Source organism: Trachypithecus francoisi, unplaced genomic scaffold (genome assembly GCF_009764315.1).
Source record: "Trachypithecus francoisi isolate TF-2019V2 unplaced genomic scaffold, Tfra_2.0 Lachesis_group15, whole genome shotgun sequence".
NCBI lineage: Eukaryota > Metazoa > Chordata > Mammalia > Primates > Cercopithecidae > Trachypithecus > Trachypithecus francoisi.
Window position 1 is genome coordinate 103661005 of NW_022681460.1, and position 7093 is coordinate 103668097.

The following is a 7093-nucleotide window of genomic DNA, read 5'->3' on the forward strand; positions in this document are numbered from 1 at the left end:
AAAATTAGCTGGGCATGGTGGTGGGCGCCTGTAATCCCAGCTACTTGGGAGGTTGAGGCATGAAAATTGCTCAAACCCACAACAGGGAGGTTGCAGTGAGCCGAGATCGTCCCATTGCACTCCAGCCCGGTTGACAGAGCGAGACTCTGGCTCAAAAAAATAATAATAAAATAAAATAATTTGAAATTTGAAATGCTCAGCATACCATGTGTGTAATCCCAACACTCTGGGAGGCCAAAGTGAGGGTACTGCTTGAGCCTAGGAGTTGAGACCAGCTTGAACAACAAGCAAGAGTTCATCTATACAAATAATAATAATAAACTTAGTTGGGTGTGGTGGCATGAGCCTGTAGTCCCAGCTACTTGGGAGCCTGGGCAGTCAAGGCTGCAGTGAGCCATGATTGCATCACTGCATTCCAGCCTGGGCAACACAGCAAGACCCCATCTCGATAGATAGATAGATAGATAGATAGATGATAGATAGATAGGTAATAAACCAATGACAATGAAGTCCACGACAGACTGAGACCCTGCCATGTTTAAAGAACCCTGGGAACCCTCCCAGCAAACCTAGCAGGTGAGAGGGCTCCCATCTCCCAGAAGAAACAGGCCCAGAGGGCAACAATGTCTCGTTCAAGGTCACTGGGGTCTGCAGCAGAGCTCATGCCTCTTGATCCCAGCCCAGTGCATCAGTCAAGGGAGGCAGCTCCAGGCATAAACTTGCTGGGGCCTGCCCAGTGCAGTTCTGGGAGGCCCCCGGCGCACTGCACTCCCCACAGGTACTGAGGGGTCCCTGGCCAGCTGGTGTCAGGGACCAATGAGCAGTGGACCCAGGAGCTGCATGGTGGGCACAGAGGTGAAGACACAGAGGCCCAGACGGGGGAGGGGTTTTACCCAGGGTGTCAGTTTCCTGAGGCTGCAAGTAACAAGTCATGAACTCAGTGGCTTCAAACAATAGAACTTGATTCTCTTACAGTTCTGGAGGCCAGAAGTCTGAAGTCAAGGCTTCAGCAGGGCCCTGCTTCTTCCAGCTTCTGGTGGCTCCAGGCATTCCTTGGCTTGGAACTGTGTGATTCCAGCCTCTGCCTCCATCTGCACAGGGCCTCCTCCCCTCCATGTCTATGTCCCAGATCTCCCTCTGCCTCTCTCTTCCAGGGACACCTCACACTGGATTTGGGGTCCACCCATGTTCTCCTTTCCAGATCCTCAGATCCTTAATTTAATGACATCTGCAAAGACCCTTCTTCTAAATAAGGTCACAGTCACAGGTTCTGGGGGTTTAGAACGTGGATTTATCTCTTTGAGAACACTTTTAATCCACTACACCTGGAAAGCCAACAGCAGTGCCAGGCACAGCTCTCCCCTCATCCCAGCTTTGATCTGAGATCTCATTAAAAAGACCAGGGCTGGGCCAACAGAGAGCCAGGAGCCTCCTGGCCTGGCCCGGAATCCTGGCCTTGCCTCTTACTTGCTGTGGGACCTCAGGCAAGTAACTCAGCCTCTCTGTGCCTGTCTCTTCATCTGTAAAATGGGGATGACAGTTCTTACCTCATAAGGGAAATTAAATGAGTTGATGTAAAACGTCAGAACAATGGCTGCTTGGAACCTAGAAAGCTCTCAACAAAAATTTGATAGATCGATACAGAAAATGGTGTCTGGGTAGGGCGTGGTGGCTCATGCCTGTAATCCCAGCACTTTGGGAGGCTGAGGCAGGTGGATCATCTGAGGTCAGGAGTTCAAGACCAGCCTGGCCAACATGGTGAAACCCCATCTTTACTAAAAATACAAAAAATTATCCAGCCATGGTGGTGGGAGCCTGGAATTCCAGCTACTCCGGAGGCTGAGGCAGGAGAATTGCTTGAATCCGGGAGGTGGAGGCTGCAGTGAGCCAAGTTACACCATTTACTCCAGCCTGGGCAACAAGAACAAAACTCCATCTCAAAAAAAAGAAAAGAAAATTGTGACCCTGTGCAGTCTGGGTCTGGACCCAGAAAATCTGGACACCCTGGACCCTCAGTAAGTGCTAATGCGGCCTGAGGAACTGGCCATCTTCTGGAAAATTCCTCACCAAGCATCTCTCTGGATTCCCCTCCTCACACCTTTGGCCTCCTGGAGAGAGACAGTGGAAGTCACCATCTTGTCAGATGGGAACACAGCCCTGGAAGTGGGGGAGCCCCAGACCTGGTATCCTGGCCCCAGTTGAGGGTCCTATGTGACAGGTCCCAGAATGGGTTTGATCCCTGATGTCTTCAAAGGAAAAAGAGAAACCAGAACAAGTGAGTACGTTTTTCAAAAAGCAGAAGCTCATCTGGGGCACAGGAGAGCAGAGAGTGGTGGAATGCATGTAGATGTGCATGTATGTGTATATGCAAGTGTGTATGTGCGTATACATGCATGTATATATGCATGTAAGTATGTGTGTATGCATGTATGTGCGTGCATATACATGCATGTGCATATGCATGTGTGTACGTATGCATGCATGTGTGTGCATGTGCATGTATGCACGCATGTGTATGTGTATATGCATGTGTGTGTATGCATGTGTATATGTGTGTACACATGTATGTGTATATGCATGTGTATATGTATGTGTGTATGCATGTGTGTATGGGCATGTGTGTATGTGTGTATGCATGTATGTGTGTATGTGTGTATGCATGTATGTGCGTGCATATACATGCATGTGCATATGTGTGTACACATGTATGTGTGTATGCATGTGTATGTGTATATGCATGTATGTGTGTATGTGTGTATGCATGTGTGTGTATGCATGTGTATATGTGTGTACACATGTATGTGTATATGCGTGTATATGTATGTGTGTATGCATGTGTATATGCATGTATGTGTGTATGCATGTATGTGCGTGCATATACATGCATGTGCATATGCATGTGTGTACGTATGCATGCATGTGTGTGCATGTGCATGTATGCACGCATGTGTATGTGTATATGCATGTGTGTGTATGCATGTGCATATGTGTGTACACATGTATGTGTGTATGCATGTGTATATGTATGTGTGTATGTGTGTGTGCATGTATGTGCGTGTATATACATGCATGTGCATATGCATGTGTGTATGTATGCATGCATGTGTGTGCATGTGCATGTATGCACGCATGTGTATGTGTATATGCATGTGTGTGTATGCATGTGTATGTGTATATGCATGTGTGTGTATGCATGTGTATATGTGTGTACACATGTATGTGTATATGCATGTGTATATGTATGTGTGTATGCATGTGTGTATGGGCATGTGTGTATGTGTGTATGCACATGTGTATGCACATATGTATGTTTGCATGTGTGTATGGTTTTTTTAGAGATGAGGGCTCGCTGTGTTGTCCAAGCTGGTCTTGAACTCCTAGCCTCAAGGAGTCCTCCAGCCTTGGCCTCCCAAGGTGCTGGGATTACAAGCAGACCCATCCTGCTCAGCCCCCATGAGGAGCCGTTCTTGAAGGGTGGCCTGGGGCCAGCAGCACTGGCACCACCTGGGTCAGGTGAGGAGTGCCCATTCTCAGGCCCACCCTGGCTACTGGAGCTCCAGGTGGGTGCTGCAGGTGACACTGGTGCCTATGGATGCTTGAGGACCACTGGTCTTGGGGATGCAAAGTACAGATGGGGGAGCCGGCCCCTGAGGACTTGAACCCCAGATCTGCCACCTCACAGTTGCATGGCTACTTCTTGTCCCCGGGCATGTATCTCTCAATGAGTTCTTAAGCATCCAGAGCAGCACTTGGCATTTCAGGGACCAGCTTCCATCTGATGATAGCAGCTGACACACGTGCACCAGCTAATTATCTTTCCTTCTAGGAAGGGATGAAAACCATAGATAGTATTTGGTTCCTTTGCAACTCCAAGTTTGGCAAATTTTTAAAATTGGTAGTTAACTCTATCAATCCCTCCATACAGCAGCCCCCAACCTTTTTGGCACCAGGGACCAGTTTCTTTTCTTTTTACCTTTTTTTTTTTTTTTTTTTCAGATGGAGTCTCCCTCTGTCATCCAGGCTGGAGTGCAGTGCCACGATCTTGGCTCACTGCAACCTCCACCTCCCAGGTTCAAGTGATTCTCCTGCCTCAGCCTCTGGAGTAGCTGGGATTACAGGCACCCGCCACCACATCCAGCTAATTTTTGTATTTTTAGTAGAGATGGGGTTTCACCATGTTGGCCAGATGGTCTCAAACTCCTGACCTCAGGTGATCCACCCACTTTGGCCTCCCAAAGTGCTGGGATTACGGGTGTGAGCCACTGCACCTGGCCCAGGGACCAGTTTTGTAGAAGACAATTTTTCCATGGGCCAGTGGGTAGGGGATGGTTTCAGGATGATTCAAGCATATTACACTTACTGTGCATTTTATTTCTGTTATTACATTGTAATATATAATGAAATAATGATACAACTCACCATCATGTAGAATCACTGGGAGCCCTGAGCTTGTTTTCCTGCAACTAGATGGTCCCTTCTGGGCGCGATGGGAGACAGTGACAGATCAGCAGGCATTAGATTCTCATAAGGAGCGCACACAACCTAGATCCCTCGCACGCGCAGTTCACAGTGGGGTTTGCATTCGTATGAGACTCTAATGCTGCCACCAATCTGACAGAAGGCGGAGCTCAGGCAGTGATGCGAGCCATGGGGAGTGGCTGTAACACAGATGAAGCTTCACTCACTCACCTGCTCACCTCCTGCTGTGCAGCCCGGTTCCTAACAGTCCACAGGTGAGTACTGGTCTGTGGCCGGGGGTTTGGGAACCCCTGCCTCCATGTTTATATTTTTAAGTCTGCTGATCTTTGAAATTCTCAAAGCAGGGAACCAGTGCTGAACAGATCTGAGGTTACTATGGCTCTTTCACAAATGGGTAAACTGAGGCTGTCTGACCCATTCCCTCCCCGCCCCCCGGAGGCACAGGAGCTTGCTCTTTGGACCCTCCTTGCACTGCCCCCACAGGAAAGAACCCTTGATGTCCACGGAAATATTGCTGAGCTGGCCCTGGCAAGGAAACAGGAATGGGGTGCTCTGGGAGCTGGGCCACCCCCAGGCTCCTGCAATTCCTCAGAGCCTCCCCTGCACAGTGGGGACCGTCAGGGAGCCAGAACACGACCGGCCTTGGGTCTGAGAAGGTGCTGCTGGGATACTCACAGCAACAACTGCAGGAATACTGGGCACCATTCATGCTTGTTGGCTCTGTGCCAAGGGCTTGGTATTCAAGGCCTGCTCTGCAAAGGGAGGATGGCACCACCACAGCTCACGGCAGCCTCGGTCTCCCAGGCTCAGGCGATCCTCCCACCTCGGCCTCTACAGTAGCTGGGACTACAAGCATGTCCCACCACTCCTGCCTAATTGAAAAAAAAAAAAAGTATATATATAGTAGAGTCAGGGCTATGTTCCCCAGGCTGGTCTCGAACTCCGGGGCTCAAGCATTCCTCTGGCCACAGTCTCCCAAAGTGCTGGAATGACAGGCGTGAGCCACCACCCCTGGCTGACATCCCCATTTTTATAGCAGAGGAAACTAAGGCTCAGAGAACTGAAGCTATGGGCCCAAGATCACAAAGCCATTAAGAAGCAGAGCAAGAATCCAATCCCAGGTATAGGGAATCTCAAAGTCTGGAACAGTTCCAGGCTTTGGGGCCTCAAGGTACTCCCATAACCATCCTACAAGGCACCCCCCACCTGCGACCTGACCAGGGCTGAGGAGAGGTAAGGCTGTGGCTCCCAAAAATCTCGTTAACCTCCTGCTTCAGTCCTTCCCGGTGGCTTCCTGCCACCCTCGGAATAAACTCCTCCCCACGTGACCTGGCAGGCCCCTGCCTACTTCTCCAGCCCCAGCTCCTCCCTTCTTGTCACTCACAGAGCTCCGGCCATGCAGGCCTTTTTGTTCCTCCGCACGCCAGGCTCAATTCACTCCGGGACCTTTGCACATGCTGTCGCAGCACCCAGGACACTGTTTCATCTGACATTCACACACCTGGCTCTTCCTCCCCTTCCTCCGCATCTTAGTTCAAACACGGTTTCTGCCAAGAGCCCCCCCACCCCCAACCATCTGGCTGGTCTAGATTCCACCCCTTTGCTATCATCCTCTGTTATTATGTCATCATTTAACTTCCTCCAAAACATCGTTCTGCCTAATCTTATTTATTTGTTCATCACTTGTCTCCCCCGCAATGGAATGTAAGCTCAGTTCTGCAGCCTGTGAGACGAGGGCTTGGGTCTGAATTCCACCCCTGGGCCAGGCATGGTGGCTCACACCTGTAATCCCAGCACTTTGAGAGGCTGAGGCGGGAGGATCACTTGAGTCCAGGAGTTAGAGACCAGGCTGGGAAACACAGTGAGCTCTGACTCTACAAAAAATAAAAAATTAGCCAGGTGTGGTGGTGCATGCTTGTAGTCTCAGCTACTCAGGAGGCTGAGGCGGGAGGATTGCTTGAGTCAGGGAGGTTGAGGCTGTAGTGAGCTATGATCATGCCACTGTACTCCAGCCTGAGTGACAGCATGAGACTCTGTCTCAAAAAAAAAAAAAATTACATTGTGAATGGTCTATGTAAGTCATAATAAGGTTAGTAAAAAGAATTTTTAAAGGAGATGTATAATCCAGCTGGCTATAATTAAAAAGAAATTATAACAATCTTTCTAGAGATGCATCTTTAATATTAAAAAATACACTAATACAAAACTAAATAATTGCTTAAAACAGGATTTAAAATTTTTTTTTATTTGTTGTATTTATTTTATTTACTTATTTATTTTTTGAGACAGAGTCTTGCTCGGTCGCCCAGGCTGGAGTGCAGTGGCACCATCTTGGCTCACTGCAAGCTCCGCCTCCCAGGTTCATGCCATTCTCCTGCCTCAGCCTTCCGAGTAGCTGGGACTACAGGTGCCCGCCACTATGCCGGCTAATTTTTTGCATTTTTAGTAGAGACAGGGCTTCACTGTGTTAGCCAGGATGGTCTTGATCTCCTGACCTCGTGGTCCAGCTGCCTTGGCCTCCCACAGTGCTGGGATTACAGGAGTGAGCCACTACGCCCAGACAATTTTTTTTTTTATTTTTTAGACAGAGTCTTGCTCTGTCACCCAGGCTGGA

At 49.1% G+C, this 7093-nt stretch overlaps 1 long non-coding RNA gene across 1 annotated transcript; it reads right to left on the reverse strand.

The window, feature by feature from the left end:
* Window positions 1-4429: 4429 nt before the first annotated feature.
* LOC117097645 lies at window positions 4430-5713 on the reverse strand. The gene is made up of 3 exons (XR_004443016.1): window positions 5698-5713; window positions 5155-5351; window positions 4430-4658 (listed from the first exon to the last, which is right to left on the reverse strand). It is a non-coding gene; the product is annotated as an uncharacterized LOC117097645 (long non-coding RNA).
* Between the last annotated feature and the right edge of the window lie 1380 nt (window positions 5714-7093).